The sequence below is a fragment of the Nothobranchius furzeri genome, chromosome 18 (genome assembly GCF_043380555.1).
Source record: "Nothobranchius furzeri strain GRZ-AD chromosome 18, NfurGRZ-RIMD1, whole genome shotgun sequence".
NCBI classification, from domain to species: domain Eukaryota; kingdom Metazoa; phylum Chordata; class Actinopteri; order Cyprinodontiformes; family Nothobranchiidae; genus Nothobranchius; species Nothobranchius furzeri.
The window spans coordinates 36035627-36054964 of record NC_091758.1 but is presented as its reverse complement, the minus strand read 5'-3'; positions in this window follow the sequence as shown (position 1 = coordinate 36054964).

The window sequence follows — 19338 nt, the reverse complement described above, 5'->3', positions numbered from 1 at the left end:
GGGTATTTAAATAGATCTGTATTCCTGGGATGTGCTGGTGCTCATATGCATGTAAATATGAATATGAAAATGACCGGATGCCTCTCTGATGAGGGGCGCGAGGCCGCACGTGTGTGTGTGTGTGTGTGTGTGTGAATCTTCTGAATAATCTGCATGTTGGAACATGTTTGATTATATGTGTCCACATGGTTGGCCCTCGTGGCAGGTTTGCGACACACTATGCAGGCATCCTCGACGGAGGCTCCCCGTAAGCACTTCCTCCCACTCTCCTACTCGTGGTCGAGTGCCTCAAACGTTCAGCCTGCAAACGCCACGTGCAAATGTAGGCGGGAGGGGTGAGAACAGAACCTATAATGTCGTTTTGAATGGTATCTTGTAACAGAAAAAAATGTATATTCTTTTACACACACACACACACGCACACACACACACACACACACACACACACCGTTGAGATTTTAAAGCACAGCAAGCTATCTGATAAATGGGCACAAGTTGACAGAGCGAAAGAGAGAAAAATAACATGTCATACCTGGAATAAAAAAAACTAATAGAGGGAAACAGATTTCTCTGACAGACAATTCACATTTAATAACTGTCCTGGAATATCAGATGATGTTTGGTTTGGAAAATTGATTCATGTGTCTTTAGCAGCAATTTTCATCTTCCCAAATAAACACCCCATTAGGTTTATGTATCATCGCTGGTGTGTGGTGACAGGCGTGCCGCCGGAGCTAAAATAAGTCCGTGTCAGTTAGTCAATAAATGGGAGAGCAGAGACGACGGACAGATTAGAGTGCTTATCTCTTTTCATCAACTCTGAATGCCGGCTGAATTGAAGGTCAATATGTGAGGATTCTCCAAGCCAAGCAGGTGTCTGGAGAGTATGGATTGGTTGGCGCTGGCGGCACCTCTCCCTGTCTTTGTGGGCAGGCCAGGGCCAATTTCAAATATGTCACAGCTGCATTCGAGCCAACCGTTACCTGGACAAAACCACTATACATTATACTGCATTCCCTTTTAATACCGCCCCTCCGCTCTCCTCTTCATTCTTCCTTCCCTCGCAGCCTAGATATGTCATACCGTGGGCTTTGTCACGCCTTGTGACACACGGTGTGAGTTATCAGTGGAGACACTGTCAGCTGGAAGACAAGCCTTAGCAGGTTATTATATATATATATATATATATATATATATATATATATATATATATATATATATATATATATATATATATATATATATATATAACATAAGAGACAATTGTGTGGCGGCACCGATGAGGAGATTTGCAATCTTTTTGGGAACATACGAGATGAAAAGCAAAGTACACGGCATGTTTATTATTATTTTTTTTATTGTAAATTAGAAAACACAAACATAGGGGAGGAAATAAGACGAAAGCACGAGTCGTTTCAATAAGCCATCTGTTTACAGCTATTTTCAAGGTTGTTCATTATTGATTACATCTCTATTTTTCCTGTCTTGAGAAAAAAAACAGTAGATAAAGAACAGTTTCAAACTTGCTCAGACAGTGTTGGACTCCCTTTTCTCCGCTGCTTGGCTCTGAATGCAGACGATATCTTGTCGGGAATGGACGGCGAAAGCCCGATAGGCCATGAAGAGGGCAGATGGCGCTCTGCTTTTGCCTCTAGCCTCCGCGTGTTTGCGTTTGAGTTTAGCACGCTGTTCAAACTCCATACAGGCGGCAGATAAACATTGGCACTCGCGTGGTTCCGTACAGGAATGTATGCAGAATGCAGCTGAGGCTGTGGAGATGGCGCTTGTGTGTTGAAAGGTCCTGTCCAGCGTGTCAGAGGGCCCTTTCGGCTACTCTCCTCCCAGACAAAGCTTCGGTGAAGGGGCTCACTCCAGCAGGACATGGCTGCTAGGGGGGAGGAGGGGGAGGAGGAGTGGAGCAGCTGCAGCACTCCAGACCTACTCGCCTGCAGGAGGAGGCTATGTCAGCCATGTTAGTCTGCTCCCCAGGCTGGCCAATACCCTCCACCGACAGGGGGGGGGAAGCCAAATCTAACCTTATCTTAGCACGTGCACAGCCGTCCATCAGCACACTCCGACAGAGCCAGGAAACGACCTCTCATGGGCAGTGGAGAGAAATCACAAAATTGGCAGCAATTACAAATTTGCACCACCTAGGCTAGATTTGAAAATAGATATTACAGGGCGTGAAAAGGTTTTTGGTTTTTTTAGCTACAAAATCAGCAGCCCATTCAAGATGATTTTCAAAATTGCAGAGAGAACATGATTTTATCTTTTGCTGTTTGAATCGAGACGAACAAGAAATTCACATACTTTTGCAGCTCGGCATAAAGAAGAAAACTCCCGCTGAGTGTTACGGGGAAACGAATGCTTGGCTTTATTTGTGTACGCATCTCTAATGTTATTGTGGCCATTTTTATTCATGCGGGCAAACTTGTGAGCTCACCCTTGGCTTTTATTTACACGGTAGCCTTTCGACAGCTCAACGGGAGAGCCCAGCCTTCTGTAGATTGGTCCTTTCAGTCACTTACAAAGGCCGCTTCAGCAGCTTTTTGTTGCCGTAACTACCTCTTTCTTCCTCACATTCCAAATATCTTTGGTTCAGACCTGGTGGCCTTGATGAACAAGGTTCTATGGAATCAATCAACTGCTTCGCTCAGAAGATCTTAACATGGTTTAATGTTGGCCTTGCCACATTGTCCTTTTGAGACATAAACCTCGTCCAACTTGCGCCTGAGATTCAACTTTCTTTTCTGAGGGGTCTTTTTGTGAGGAGTGGATTTCAGAGAGGCCTCAGCTCGGGGAGAAAAACACAAGCAAGGCTGATGCCAGTTGTTCTCACTAATAATGAAAGACAGCATACCTCAAGTATTTTTATGGTTGCTTCATTCACCGTAGTCAAATAAATATCTTTTAATTTGGTTAAATTTAATTTTTATTCAACTTTTCACACAACTAGCAGGAGGCCATGGATATTACATAAAACCCCATCATGCACTTTTCCCTTCAATAAGCTTTTAGATTTGGCCATAATTCACTGAAGAACTTTTAGTTTAAAGTGGACATATTATGCAAAAATCATCGTTTGCATCCTTTTGAGCTGCCATATGCGTCTCTACAACCTCTAAAAACACTCCAAATGGGGGAAAAAAACGGTCCACCAATATTCTGTCATTGTTTGGTTTTAGGAGTTATGCGCCTAAAATGAGCCGTTTCAAAAAGTCCCCATTTGTGAGGTCACAAATGAGAAAATTAGAACAAAACCACCTCTTACGTGCAAGAGAGAGCTGTGCTGGAGGAGATGCTGCTCTACTCTGAGCCCCTCCCGGATATTGGAGCTTCTTAGCTTATAGCAGCCTGAGTGGGGAAAAGGTGGGCGTGGCCAGCTCCCACTTGTTTCCTTTAAGTGACAGAGCCCTGAAATGGCTCATTCTGGAAGGTACTCAAATTGTTGAGAATAAAACAGCTAGAGTTGCTTCACGTGAGAGGGATTCATAAACATGTTTTGTACCAACCATAATTCATGACACGTCTCGACTTTTGATCCCACTAGTTCTCTATTTTGGATGAATTTTTGAAAAATGCACATGTAATCGTCTGTTTTTGCCAGCCTGTTGTGAAACATCTATTCATGGTGGACATATGTGCAAAGCGGCATCAGCCTTTTCCAGCTTCAGTAAAACAGCAACATCTGCCTTCGGCTTTTATAGCCTGCAACATATGTCCCTTCGTTGGTGACAAAGCTGGCTGAGGCTCTCATGCTGTTCCTGTCCCCTAGTCCAAACATACATCTTTAGATACCTGTCAGCCTTTATTATTCCATCCTCTGTCGCTGGAGATAAGGGAAGTTAAAGTTTAATGAAATGCAGGCTGGTTACAGAGGCCCAGCTTTTATAATTTGTCACAGGCTGTGTGTTGGGAGACCACTCCTATGTAAACACGGAGCTGGTGGCCACGGCCATTACTTCTAAATGACTGAACATGGACCAAGTGGCAGAAATGTCACTACAAACCAGCCCTTTTCCTGTGCTCGCGTAAACTGAGCTGCAGGCATCATAATCTGGAAAACAGAAACTCTAATAAAGCCCGCGGTAATGTTTTCACAACAAATTACCTACAGAAGCTGTATCCAAATGCAGTCATTTCCCGTCTGCGGTTTCACATAAATTTGATAGCCAGCATGTTTATCAGGCATCGTTCCGCGTATTCCTCAGAGGTAAGAAAAAAACGTAAAAGCTGCATGTTGGATAAGCAACAGTGCAGGCGTCAGTGGTCGGCTTCAGCCAACAGTCCACACGTCATCCTGTATTCCAGTGGAACACCAGTTGATATATTAGTCCACTAGATTGGGTTTTCTCTGAAATTTTATACTTTTAGCTCACATTTATCAAAAAAATTAACACAAATTGTGCAAAATGGAAACATAAGCATGTGTTTGAGCATTACTTCCACTAATAACCGTCTCAGTATTAGTTCATTTAACTCAGCTCAGGTTTGAAATCAATCCAAAGAGCTCGGCGCGCGCACACACACACACACACACACACACACACACACACACACACACACACACACACACACACACACACACACACACACATACACACACACACACACACACACACACACACACACACACACACACACACACACACTCCATCAGCAGCTGATGTCTTAATACAGGCAGGGTCTAATTTAGTTGATCCTCTGACATTTATCCTTAAGGTAAACTACCGCCCCTCCCCTCTCGGTCCCAGCGGCCCCCATGGGCTAACACAACGGAGCCCCGGATATTGTAGAGCAGCCGCTTCACACCGCAAAGTGCCCTCAGGGACACTCAGAGTCTCCTCCACGGTTTCTGGTGAAATCCTCCACATTTGATGTTATTTCTTGGGCCCTTTGTGATCAGGTGCAGGAAGTTAGCTGAGAGTGCACCCTTGATAAAAAAAAGGGGGGGTCTGATTGCTTCCTTTTTAGATGCTGCGGTACACAACGGCATACACACTCCCTCATGGTGATGCAGCCGAACAAAGCTGTAGAGCAGGCATGCGCAAATACACTCAGGGGTGTGTGTGTGTGTGTGTGGGGGGGGGGGGGGGGGGTTATAATCAGTAGCTCTGTGACAACGAAGGGAGGTGGTGGCTGGTGGGGGGACAGAGGGACAGGTGTGATAACAGATTGAGCGACACTGATAAACCCTCCTCTAATGGCCCTGCCTGTCCCTCTCCCTCCTCTTTTTATGCTACCTATTTAGTGGACTCTTTCTCTGGTGGCAGATTGGAAACCTGGATAAGGAGAAGTAAACACTGGCAGCTTTTCTGAGTAAGCAGAGGAGAGAGGGACACAGGAAGATAGAGAGAACGAGGGAGAGCTGGGTGGAGGAGAGGCACGAGGGACGGAGAGGGAAGGGAGCAGGAGAGGAGATTCAACGAGTGACAACTTACCCACAGCCATCCATCGCCTTGTAGCCTCCTGCTTTAGCTTTGCTTTCCGGGCTCTTGACAATGCACTAGCTGCTCACAGAGAGCTGGTGCTGCTCTTTGAGCCTGGAAGTAGATGAAGGGTTCAAGTGGCGGGTTGCAGGAGGTGTCAAACACGGCCTAATTCTGTGTGGTTAGCGGCTAGGCGTGACACGTGCAGGACAGTGTAAACATGGATTAGGTTGATGTCTCAATCCCAGTATGGCAGACTGACAGACAGGCTGCTGACAGTGGCAGCAACACCCACTTCAAGTTCACAGGTACACACACACACACACACACACACACACACACACACACACAGTTTCAGACATGACAAAACCTCCTTTAATCTTATTCTCAAATCTTAATGGTTCATTTTCTTATTTAGTGCCTCGCGACAGATTTTTAGATTTTAAATGCTGCATGAAATTAATAATTGTGTCAGACGGATCGTGTATTTACAGGTGCTGGCCAGTAAATTAGAATATCATCAAAAGGTTGAAAATATTTCAGTAATTCCATTCAAAACGTGAAACTTGTACATTATATTCATGCAATGCACACAGACCAATGTATTTCCAATGTTCATTACATTTAAATTTGATATTCATAAGTGACAACTAATGAAAACTCCAAATTTGGTATCTCAAAAAATTAGAATATTCTGAAAAGGCTGAATATAGAAGACACCTGCTGCCACTCTAATCAGCTGATTTACTCAAAACACCTGCAAAGGCCTTTAAAAGGTCCCTCATTCTTGTTTTGAAGGCACCACAATCATGGGGAAGACTTCTGACTTAACAGCTGTCCAAAAGACAATCATTGACACCTTGCACAAGGAGGGCAAGACACAAAAGGTGATTGCTAAAGAAGCTGGCTGTTCGCAGAGCTCTGTGTCCAAGCACATTAACAGACAGGCGAAGGGACGGAAAAAATGTGGTAGAAAAAAGTGTACAAGCTCTAGGGATAACCGCACCCTGCAGAGAATTGTGACGACAAACCCATTCAAAAATGTGGGGGAGATCCACAAAGAGTGGACTGCAGCTGGAGTCAGCGCTTCAAGAACCACCACGAGGAGACTCATGAAAGACATGGGATTCAGGTGTCGCATTCCGTGTGTCAAGCCACTCTTGAACAAGAAACAGCGCAAGAAGCGTCTCGCCTGGGCCAAGGACAAAAAGGACTGGACTGATGCTGAGTGGTCCAAAGTTATGTTTTCTGATGAAAGCAAGTTCTGCATTTCCTTTGGAAATCAAGGACCCAGAGTCTGGAGGAAGAGCGGAGAAGCACAGAATCCACGTTGCATGAGGTCCAGTGTAAAGTTTCCACCGTCAGTGATGGTGTGGGGTGCCATGTCATCTGCCGGTGTTGGCCCACTCTGTTTCCTGAGGTCCAGGGTCAATGCAGCCGTCTACCAGGAAGTTTTAGAGCACTTCATGCTTCCTGCTGCTGACCAACTTTATGGGGATGCAGACTTCACCTTTCAACAGGACTTGGCACCTGCACACAGTGCCAAAACCACCAGCACCTGGTTCAAGGACCATGGTATCCCTGTCCTTGATTGGCCAGCAAACTCGCCTGACCTTAACCCCATAGAAAATCTATGGGGTATTGTGAAGCGGAGGATGCAATACGCTAGACCCAACAATGCAGAGGAGCTGAAGACGACTATCAGAGCAACCTGGGCTCTCATAACACCTGAGCAGTGCCACAGACTGATCGAGTCCATGCCACGCCGCATTACTGCAGTTATTGAGGCATAAGGAGCCCCGACTAAGTATTGAGTGCTATACATGCACATTCTTTTCATGTTCATTCTTTTCAGTTGGCCAATATTAGAGAAACAAACATTTTTTCATTGGCCTTTAGAATATTCTAATTTTCTGAGATACCAGATTTGATGTTTTCATTGGTTGTCACCTATAAATATCAAAATTAAACGTAATAAACATCGGAAATACATTGGTCTGTGTGCATTGCATGAATATAATGTACAAGTTTCACGTTTTGAATGGAATTACTGAAATATTTTCAACCTTTTGATGATATTCTAATTTACTGGCCAGCACCTGTACTTATAAATGTACACAGATCGTTGTAAATGAAAACTCTGAGCAGAAAAGCTGCAGCCAGGATTTGAATTTGCGTCATCTTTGAAAATGTTTTGAAATTCTAAACAAATGTGAATATTCACGTTTGGTGAAGAATCTGACTTTTTGTTTCCAACAAACTGGAAACGTATTTGAGAAACAGTCAAACTTCACATAAAGATGAACGGATAAATAAACGCTAAGGTAACTCAAAACTGAAACAGAAGGAAAAACAAATTGCCTTTAATTCAGGAGGTTGCAAACGTTTGTCCTGACCTCACCTGTATGTTTACGTATCTTACATTTAAAAAGGTTAAAAATTTGTGAGGACAACAGGTGAGGCCAGACTGGTGGTGCCACTTCTATAGACACGTACATTTAGTCTAAAATGGTGTTTAAAGAGGTGGATGTGAGGTAAGTAAACACAGCTGATTTTAATCAGTAGGCCTGCTGAAGAGCTGTTTCAACCTCTGGTGCGTTGGAGCAGGGAAACAACTAAAACATGTTGGATGGAGACACTCAAGGACCAGGATTGCCTACCCCTGCTAAAAGATATCTCTAAATGTTAATTGACTAAAATTGCCTAAGTACTCCAAGATGGGAAAACTGTAAAAAACATAAAAGGTTTCTTAATTAGCTGTGCCATCCCATTTCTGAGCTCCGACTCGTACTCTGTAGATTTTACTTTAGTTTTTGAGCGACTTCACGTCATTTAGATTGACGCATGTTTAACAGGAAAAGGCTTAAAATAAAGAGGGGTAATGTCAGGGTGCAAAATAAAAGGCACACGATTATTTCCTGCCTTAAAGCCTCTATTAGTGCAATTCTGAACACACAAATGGAAAATTGCACACTTGGTAATTTGTCCATTTGATTGTGACTGCTGCGATTAAAATGGCAGTGTAATTATATCCACTGTATTACCTTCATGCTCAGAATGAGTAAAAAAGCCTGATAATTGTAAAGGCTGCTGCATGATATAAAACCTTATAGAAATGATCACGTTTCTTTAAAAAATAAAAAAAACTGACCATGAAAAGGATTTACCAAATGCAGCGGAATTAAAACTCCACTCAGCATGACATTAAACCTGAATTATTGACGTGAACCAGTGGGCGTCTTTTCAGATCCTAGGAGTTTGTGTCAGTGAAGCACCACCAAGCCGTGAAAGAACACGAGTATTGGAATAATTTTTGTCTTCGTGTCAAAGGAGAAATAACTAAATTGTCACACAGTTATGTTGAGCAGCATCCTGCTTGGCAGGGTCGTCTTTCACCAGACGCAAGACAACGTCACGCGTTCTGAGGGCCAGTGAGCGTTTTCTCCCAGCCTCCTGCTCCGGTGTCAAGTGCTGCAAACAATATGCACTCACAGCAAGCACTGCTCGACTCAGACGACACGCTCCAAGGATTGTGCCTTTGCCACAACTATTTGAGATCGACAAAGGCCCCGTGTAACTCGCCATTGACTTTACCTCACAACCTGCTAACTCTGTGGATCTCAGAGAGAGAGAGAGAGAGAGAGAGAGAGCAAACAAACGAGCAGTAAATAACCGGCTGCATCGGTCCCTGCAGGCCGTCAGTCAGATGAACAAGTGTACACTACGCTGCGTTAGAGAGCTCAGAGCTGAACTAATCCAGTAAATACAACAAAAGCACCGACCACAGGAACAGAAATCCTGTGGGAAGATCCAGTCTCAATCCGCAGGAGGTAATCAGGGAACGCGGAGATCTAATGACTCCAAAGCAGGCATGAAGTGTGAAATCCCACTCTTTCTGGGTAACAGCTGAGCCCAGAAGTGAGACATAGTTCTAGTTCTGACTGCTGCAGCGGCTAACAATCATATTTACCGAATCAACAAGTTCTTATGTAGCTCACAAAAACAACATTATCCCATAAAGGAGGAAAGGAAAGCCATGATTTAAAACAAATCATGCTTGAATGTCCCCAAAATGAATTTCCGAGGCTTTGAAATCTTGCAGCGGCTGCCTCTCCACCACCGCCCGCATCATAGCAGCGAACAAAAGAGCTGACGACTAATTATTGAGAGATCCACACAAACTAGCGAGCTAGCTAAATATTGTCAACTCTAGCCAAATTCCCAATCTGCCTCTATTAATTAAGCCATTTAATCATCCACCAGACTAATTGCATAATTAAATCACTGCCTCCTGGGTGCTGCTGATGGTGCAGCGACTAATCTGGCACAAAAACACCACTCACCAACAATGTGGGCCGGTGGATAACCATAATGGATGGCTCGGACCACGGCGGCACACTCGCCTTACAAACACAACACGTTTTCCTGATTAATACCATGAGATAAATTGTCTTTCAGGAGGTGTAAGACAACACCAAACCTGGGAAATAAATCAGCTACGTTATTTATTTATTTAACTAATCCTCAGCTGCAGCTCTCCAGTTTGGCTTGGTTGGGGTCATCGTATGACACAAGCGCCTCGTGCGCCTGCATTGTTGGGCTTGCATAAGACTCTGCCAAGTGTTTAAATTCCTGAAGAGCCTCCAGAAGAAATTAGTATGTAATAACCGCACTCTGCAGGAAGAAAGACCCATTATGGTGTTCCTACCGACTGTACTTGGCTTTCATTTGCAGGCTAAATGGATGCGCGTGAAGGTGAGAGTTCAGCAGCCATTCAAGTATTTGGCTTTAACCGACTCCAGCACTCTTGCTTTAATTCAAGCAGAAGGACAAGTATGAATAATCGTCCTGGATAAGGCTTGCTGCAACCAGCAGCCTGGCTAGGCTAGCCCCCTCCCAACACCAAACACCCCACACACACACCCCTCCTCAAAAAATGGCTGCAGCAGCTTCATGACAAAACACCATTTACATCATGCCTTTTAATTTGCAATTTGCCAGCTTTTGTTGCTGCTATCTGATTTTGGTTTGTTAGCGGCGCACTGTTATTTTGATGCAAATTTCCTCCCAGCTCATCTCAACTGGTTCTAATTTCAGATTTGTTTATCGGAGCTGGAGAAAATGGCTGGTGGCGCTATGGGTAGCTCTAATCAACGCAGAATGCAACACAAAACATCTAATGATTACGAATCTGCGAAAGACTGCGTGGAGAACTGAGGCGCAGCCGCGGCCCGTGTGGCACGATGGGAACAAAGAGTCGACACCCAGCTGACACCGTGGGGATGAGTTGGGAAAACTCTGAGGGGAAACGCCTCGTTTTGGACCTCTTTTACAAAGGAGTGACAGGTTTTCGTTTTTCCAAGCACACAGAAGTGTGCAGTCGAACCACCTAATACAAGACCCCAAGGGTGTTGGTCTCGTGTAATATATGCACAGGCTAATTTATTACACCAGGACTAATTTCCATTGCTTGTGCTTGGAGTTGCCTTGCTAATTATGGAATTTTTTTTTTCCTTTAACAGTTTTTTTCCTCCCTGATTCATAATTGCACATCCACATTCAGGAGCAGCATCTTTGCAAATGAGATGAGGCCTTGCCATTTGGCATTCACCCCCCACCCCCCCCCCCATCCCTACACCCAGGTGAGCCAACAGCCCACACAGGGCGCGAGCGAAGCTCCATTTCCCTCCAAAAAACACCCACCCTCCCAATCACCAACGCTTGGATCTTTGATGGGCTCTGCCCCCAGAACTGCTTCGGCCATCTCAGAGAAATCAGATAGGCTGGCGTGTAATTAGACTTGGGACTTTAATTAGGAAAAGTTAACTGTTAGATGAAAGCTGTCACATCTGTGATGCGTACTGCTGGTTCAGTGGATGGATCCCAGGGGGGTCTGCATCAAAAGGCTCTTCCCTGCTGAGCAGGCCCACTCTAGCATGTTCTCATGCGCCAAATCAGGCCCTCTGAGTGGCAGCGGATGTGAGGGGATGGAAAAACAGAGGCGCAGACACAAGTTAACTGCAGAAGAGAGATGAAGAGGAAAAGGGAGCGGAGGGGGGGAAAGAACGAGGAGGGAGGGAGAAAAAAGGGAAAATATCACCGAGCTGCTCGGCTGCTTTTTCGTGTGTCTCGTTAAACGGAGAACACGGCACAGACACAAAGGGATCTGAGGGAAAACAATGTCGCCTAACAAGACATCACTGGCTCATCATTAGCAATTTGTTGTGGGCATAATTTTCCCCTGCCCCTTGCATAATAGGTGCCCTGGGATATTGCTGATGCCTTTGTGTGGCCTCATTTGGCTATTTATTTACTTGGCTCATGTCACAAAAGAGATCTGGCCACCTCAAGCGAGGGCCAAGACAACGCTGTTGTGGCTCCACATCACAGCCCTATTAAGATGGAGCTCCTTTAATTGACTCCCCTAGCTCATTGCCTGACCTGAAGTCTCTGTGATCCCACCCAACCAATAAGAGGCGTTGTCTGATTGGGCGAAAACGCAGAGCGGTGCGAGTTTCTTGAGCAACTTGATTTGGCTGATGTCAAACAGTCTTGTTATTGGACGCTCTTGTTTGTTTCCATGCGACACTCTGAGCAAAGGTGATAAAAGAGAAGGCAGGAAGGGGCGATTAATCTGTGTGCTGACCGAGCCGCGCTCTCGTGCTCGCTGCACTGTAGAAAAAATACAGCTGCGGAATTCTAGCGTTAAATACGGCGAAACGGCTCGACGGAAACGGCTGCCATTAATCACAACAGGGAGGAGGGCAAAAAGGAAGCTTTACTATTTCATTGTTTCCTGCTTACTCATCCCCACAGATGGTACTGCCAGCGCTCCCCATTGTTGCTTCGCCCTGGCTCTCTGTGGCCCCTTTGTGACACCGTAGACACTGAGCTGTCATTTACATTCACGCGTACACCGGAGATGGATGGACGCACGGATTGATGAGCCGAGTCATGGCAACAACGCTGCTATTTGGAAAAACAACAAGCAGTTTTTCTGGAAGTGGAAAGAAGTTAATGACGCCAGTGTGTCTTGACTTTGACCGATTGCAATGAGCATAATGATGTGCATAGACTATCCAAGCACCCCCCCCCCCCCCCCTTACTTCCCGTGTCCTTTTTCCCAGCCATCGCTCTTGCTGAAAGACAGCATTCACGTTAGTGTAACTGTCTCATGATTGTATCTGTTGTTCAGGAAATGAAAATCAAGTATTTGACCTTTGCATCTCACAAGTGGCTCAGTGGCTTGGTGATGCGGTGGCCTTCAAACGGCATTCGCTTCTTTTCATGCAACCATTCTCTTTTTATTTCTAGATAATTGACAAGACTTTAATATTTTCCTTCCACTGCAAAGCTGGAACTTGCAGGATTTTTATTTTCCTTACGGTGAAAGACGTTCCGCTCGCTCCGACTCCTTCATTTCACAAAGTGCATTAAACGTGCACGCATGCGCTGCAGCCCAGCATCCGCTGCTTTGACTTCAACCTGAGCTTCAGCAAGGCCAAATGAGGAGATAGCGAAATCGATTTGCACATTGTTCTTCGCACCCTTTCATCAGGCCCAGCCCTCGTGGCTCGAACGCTTGTGATTTCAAAATCACTTAACGTACGCAGGCCCCCCTTTGTGCAAACTACTTCTGAGGTGACATCAATGCAAATAAAACCAACTAGCAGAGCGAAGGGAAACTCAAGCTGAAGAACAACCAAATTACCCGTAGTTAATACGTCTTCATTACAATTTCCTTCTCCTCCTCTCTCCCTCTCTCCAGCATACCAAAGATTCTCAGCGCTAATGATTTTCTGGGTATTAAAGAGGCACCCACTGCTGTCACTCTGGATATGAAACAAGAAAACAGATTATTGTCAAGATCGCCCACTGTGAACACCCAAATGATACTTAAAATATAATGATGTTCTTAACCATACTCATTAACGGCACTGTGCACAGAAAGAACAATACTCCACCACAAAACAGATTTGAAATTAGAGCACGAAGCGGAGAAGCAAGCGGTTTGGAAAAAAGAAGAAAGAAAAAACTGAGGATGGAAACAGAGCAATGATGCGTTGGTAATTTGCCCCTAAATGCAAACATTTGTCTACGCGAGTGGAGTTTTGCAGAACATTTGGCTGCGAGTTTTGATGTAAAGAAGTTTTTTTTTACTAATATTTCTTTCACACATTAGAAACGGGAAGACTGTCTATGTCAAATGCTATTTTAATATTCATCTGCTACTTTACTATCGCTGAAGTAACTGGTTTATTAATTTTTGTGCTTAAAGCTGGGGTCTGTAGCATGATGCCATCAAGGTGAGGAGAAGAATTGAAAATTTAAAGGCTAAAGTTCCCCTGTCCTTCTGGAAGGAGCTGAAAGTTGCGCCGCATACACACAAAAATAGATCTTAGTGCAAAGAGAGGGCCATGTGTGGCCGCATGTTTTTGATATGTTCCTGCTCAGACACACCTGATTCTAACTGCAGATTTATCTCCTCCACATATATCGGGTTCTACGGGAGCTGCTAATCACTCGTTCGAATCAAATCTGCAGTTTTCAAGCAGGGAAACATCTAAAACCAGCAGGAAAACAGCCTTTGTGATGGTAGCATACCCGTGCTAACGCTATAATGTAACGCAAGCTTGAACTCTAGGATAATAACTTAGCTCCAATAAAGATGAGTGCCTTTTTGTACCCCACCCCACCCCTCTTCCAGTTAGCTTGAAGTCTACAGACTGACATTGATTCAATGCAGGTCGAGTTAGCACAGACATTGTATGTGTAGATGTGCCATGGACTGGTGCTGCCTATCGAAGCTGGCGTAACAGCTGGTCGCCATCTTGGATGGGTCCCCATTCACCCCGATGTATTAATTTCTACTAAGGAAGTGCTGGCCCAACTAAAAACACATTTATTGAGCTTTTTCACAAAGTCAGGCATATTGCATGGCATGACAGTAACATGACAGGTTTCGGGGAGCCGTCAGGCTGAAGAAGGAGGCCTACAGGGCGTGGCTGGTCTGTGGGTCTCCGGAGGCAGCAGACAGGTACCGGATAGCCAAGCGGGGTGCAGCAGTGGCAGTTGCCAAGGCAAAATCTCGGGCGTGGGAGGAGTTTGGTGAGGCCATGGAGAAAGACTATCGATCGGCTCCAAAGAGGTTCTGGCAAACTGTCCGGCGCCTCAGGAGAGGAAGGCAGCAACTCGCTCACACTGTTTACAGTGGGGATGGGGAGCTGCTGACGTCAACTGAGGCTATAGTCGGACGGTGGAAGGAATACTTTGAGGAGCTCCTCAATCCCACCAATGCGCATTCCGAGGAGGAACCAGAGCTGGGAGGCCTGGGGATGGACTGTCCGATCTCGGGGGCAGAAGTTGCTGAGGTAGTCAAACAACTACACAGCGGCGGAGCCCCGGGGGCGGATGAGGTTCGTCCTGGGTATCTCAAGGCTATGGATGTTGTAGGGCTGTCATGGTTGACACGTCTCTACAACATTGCGTGGTCATCGGGGGCAGTTCCTAGGGAGTGGCAGACCGGGGTGGTGGTCCCCATCTTTAAGAAGGGTGACCTGAGGGTGTGTTCCAACTATAGGGGGATCACACTCCTCAGCCTCCCTGGAAAGGTCTACTCCAAGGTACTGGAGAGGAGGGTCCGATCGATAGTTGAATCTCAGATAGAGGAGGAGCAATGTGGTTTTCGTCCTGGCCGTGGAACTGTGGACCAGCTCTATACCCTTGCAAGGGTGATGGAGGGGTCATGGGAGTTTGCCCAACCAATCCACATGTGTTTTGTGGATTTGGAGAAGGCTTATGACCGTGTCCCCAGGGGCACCCTGTGGGGGACGCTCCAGGAGTATGGGGTGGGTGGCTTTCTGTTAAGGGCCATTCAGTCCCTTTACCAGAGGAGCGTGAGTTTGGTCCGCATAGCCGGTAGTAAGTCGGACCTGTTCCCAGTGAGGGTTGGACTCCGCCAGGGCTGCCCTTTGTCACCGGTTCTGTTCATCACTTTTATGGACAGAATTTCTAGACGCAGCCGTGGTGTGGAGTGTGTCGAGTTTGGTGGCAGGAGAATCTCGTCTCTGCTTTTTGCAGATGATGTGGTCCTCCTAGCTTCATCCAGCTCTGACCTTCAGCTCTTGCTGGGTAGGTTCGCGGCCGAATGTGAAGCGGCTGGGATGAGGATCAGCACCTCCAAATCTGAGACCATGGTTCTCGACCGGAAAAGGGTGGCTTGCCACCTCCGGGTCGGGGGAGAGGTCCTACCTCAAGTGGAGGAGTTTAAGTATCTCGGGGTCTTGTTCACGAGTGAGGGTAGGAGGGATCGGGAGATCGACAGGCGGATTGGTTCGGCGTCTGCAGTGATGCGGACGCTGAGCCGATCTGTCGTGGGGAAGAGGGAGCTGAGCCAGAAAGCCAGGCTCTCGATTTACCGGTCGATCTACGTCCCAATCCTCACCTATGGTCATGAGCTTTGGGTAATGACCGAAAGAACGAGATCGCGGATACAAGCGGCCGAAATGAGTTTCCTCCGTAGGGTGGCCGGGCTCAGCCTTAGAGATAGGGTGAGGAGCTCGGACATTCGGGAGGGACTCGGAGTAGAACCGCTGCTCCTCCGGATCGAAAGGAGCCAGTTGAGGTGGTTTGGGCATCTGGTCAGGATGCCTCCTGGACGCCTCCCCGGGGAGGTGTTTCGGGCATGTCCTGCCGGCAGAAGGCCCCCGGGTCGACCCAGGACACGTTGGAGAGGTTACATCTCCAATCTGGTCCGGGAACGCCTTGGGGTCCTGCCGGAGGAGCTGGTGGACAAGGCCGGGGAGAGGACGGCCTGGAGCTCCCTAGTTGGGATGCTGCCCCCGCGACCCGGACCCGGATAAGCGGAGGAAGACGAGACGAGACGAGATGACAGTAACAATTTAAATCCACTAAATAAATAAAAATATAAAATTCCAGCAGTTGGGCTAGAAAAGTCAACAGAAATCCAACGTGATCTGTTTTCAATAGTGTGCTGGTTGTTGCAACTGTAAGCTCTACAAAAATAGGCATAGATGCCCACCCTGCATTGACCCCAGTTGGGTTTGGAGAGTAACGGACCCACCCAAGATGGCGGCGACATTGTTACGCTCTTCAACACCCAATGGGGCGTTTACGTTTTCATGTCAATGCAAGTTAGCATTCAAGCTAGGTTGGTGTGCTAAGATGGGTCACCTCGCCAGGAGAGGGACGTAAAGGAAATTTTAAAATGAAAGATGTCTTACTTTATATCATAAAGCAGGGTCAGAGAGTCAAATTGAAGTCGCTTTAGAATTTGAAACTTCGTACCGCAGCTTTAAGTTTTACAGGAAGTCACAGTTTCAGTGATTTGCCCCAAAATATCCAGATTTCCTCTTTAGACGGGCTGTGATTAATATCATGGCCTGTAAACAGACAGTAAAGGAAGTCCGTAGTTGCGTAACTCAACCCCTGTCGTGGCACTCTTTCCTGAATAGGACAACTGGAGACACAGTTGGATTGTTCGCTTCTCACCAAGTCAGAACGATTCTTTGTCAGCCGGGCATAAATAACATAACATAGTGTTGATTGTTCTGTCAAAGTTAATCTGACAGCTCGGGGAAGCAGTCATTTATCTAATGACTGGGTTTCTATGGCTACAATCGATCCTTCTACACCCTTGTGTGTGTGTGTGTGTGTGTGTGTGTGTGTGTGTGTGTGTGTGTGTGTGTGTGTGTGTGTGTGTGTGTGTGTGTGTGTGTGTGTGTGTGTGTGTGTGTGTGTGTGTGTTTAGTGGTGGTGAGAAGGGCTGCAAAACATTTGCCTTTGGCTGTTTTAGTTCAACACACAGAGATTCATTCAGGGACACGGGACAAGAATGCTTTTGTGCAGCTTTTGTTTACATTCTCAGGATAGTTCAAGTTTTTATTCTTATTCTCTCCAGGTGCAATTTTTACAGTTTTTTCTGTTTACTAAAAGGTATGAACTTCAGTACACAAAAACATTCAGACGGATTTATTGAAGTTCATCATATCACTAGAATTTCTGTAGCTTTCAGGTGAAGTCCATCTGTTTGGGTTGAAATCATAATTAACTAAGTGGATTCACTGAAGTAGTCAGCAATGCTTCATTTCAGCCATAATTACCGATCTTCGTTTTTATAATTTTTTGGATGTTTTCAAAGCTTCTCAGAGGAAAAAAAGAAGCACTGAAGAGAACGAATCTAAAGTCATAAAGATGTTTCTAGAAATGTTTTCTGCAAATGCATTTATGTTAAAGTTAAAAATGTGGCTTTAATTCGTTTCACAAAAACATCAAACCAGTAACTGTTTTTATTTATTTTTCCATTTTCTTAAATCCAGTTTTTCTTTCAGGTGAATGAGAACAACTAGCCAGTGGAAAATATTATAGAAATTAATGTTTTAATGTACATTTGATCTATTTATCAACATGGTGGATTGCAATCACAGCAGTGAAAAAAATAAAATGTTGTTTAATAAAAAAAAAAGCTCCTCATCATTCAGCTTTAAGCTCAATGTTTATGTTTCAATTCCAAATCTGCTCTCTTTCTCAGCTTTTCACTAATTCTTTAGGAAATAAGAAGTTAAGACAGCTTTCTGTACTTTAGCTGACGTCCAGGACTCCTGATACCTTGACAAGATGTCTCAAATAGGGAAAATTAGAAAGGCTGAGGAAAAAAGAGCAAGACGGAAGCTTGACAAATATCATCTATATTATTAAAATGACCCCAATTGTCATTATGAGGAGAAAGATTAAATTCAACTCATCAGACGTGAGTATGACAGGTGCCTCAATAGGCTGATGGCAAGCGGCAAGCCTGGGAGATTAGTAGGGCACTGATATCATTATTTCCGCCTATCAGGGATTCAGCAGGGAGGCAATTGTAATTTCTGGGCTTATTAGTCTACACCCGGAGAAGAGAAAGCACGGTGTTAAAGCCGACTGTGACAGTCGCGCATTTCAGTCGCAAGTGCCGTCACTGTGACACTGACCAAATGCCAGTGTGCCCTGTAATCCTGCCTAATGGAGGTTAACGCGCAACACAAAACGGTCCTCATCAGCGATCACAACAATCCACACATTTGCATTTTTAAGTTATAAGAGCGGTCACGGAGAAAATAAAAACTGGAGAGGTGTGGGGGAACAAAGAGGAGGGCGGAGAGGATTCTCCGGAGGCACGTACAGATTCAGACACACACACACATGCACGCACACACACACACACACCAGTATTTTAAAGTTGCATGGAGAAGTGGCACAGCAGTCTTGAAGGTGACGGGCAGGCGGTTTCAGACATCTGCCTCTCCTTGGGCATCTTGTGCCAACGCCAGCCCCTGGAGAGGTGCTGTTTCCAGCACACTAAAGCCCAGAAGTGTTTGCTGAGCCTAATAAATGTTGCACAGCGCTCCCTCTTAATCTCATTAATGTTTGTGCATGTCTGTTGGTGTCTAGATAGGAACAAGGGATGAGCATTAAGCCCTCACACACAACAACCATTGACTCCACCGTTCCCATTCCCAGATATACAACTTTAGTCACCTTTCCTTTAAGCCGCCCTGCATCGCTCTCTGCTCCCTCGCTTTGCCTCACCTCTACTTGATCTGTAAATGCAGCCACCGGGACCTGTCATATTCAGGCCAGATGAAGATATCTGCCTCTGTTTGGCAACACGTCTCCCTAATTATGCCTAATTTGTAGACCAAATAGCCGCTTATCACTCCCACTGTCTGTGACAGCTTAATAATCTGTAACCTCGGTGTGGGAGTGTGAAAAGACAGCGCCGCGGAGCGTGACCGAGGCCTTAATATGATTTGTGTGTTTTGGTGTCATGGTTTAACAGTTTTATAAGCCAGACCGGTGATAAGTATCATGTTATTAGGGAGTTACATATTTGCCTTTATTTTTCTCA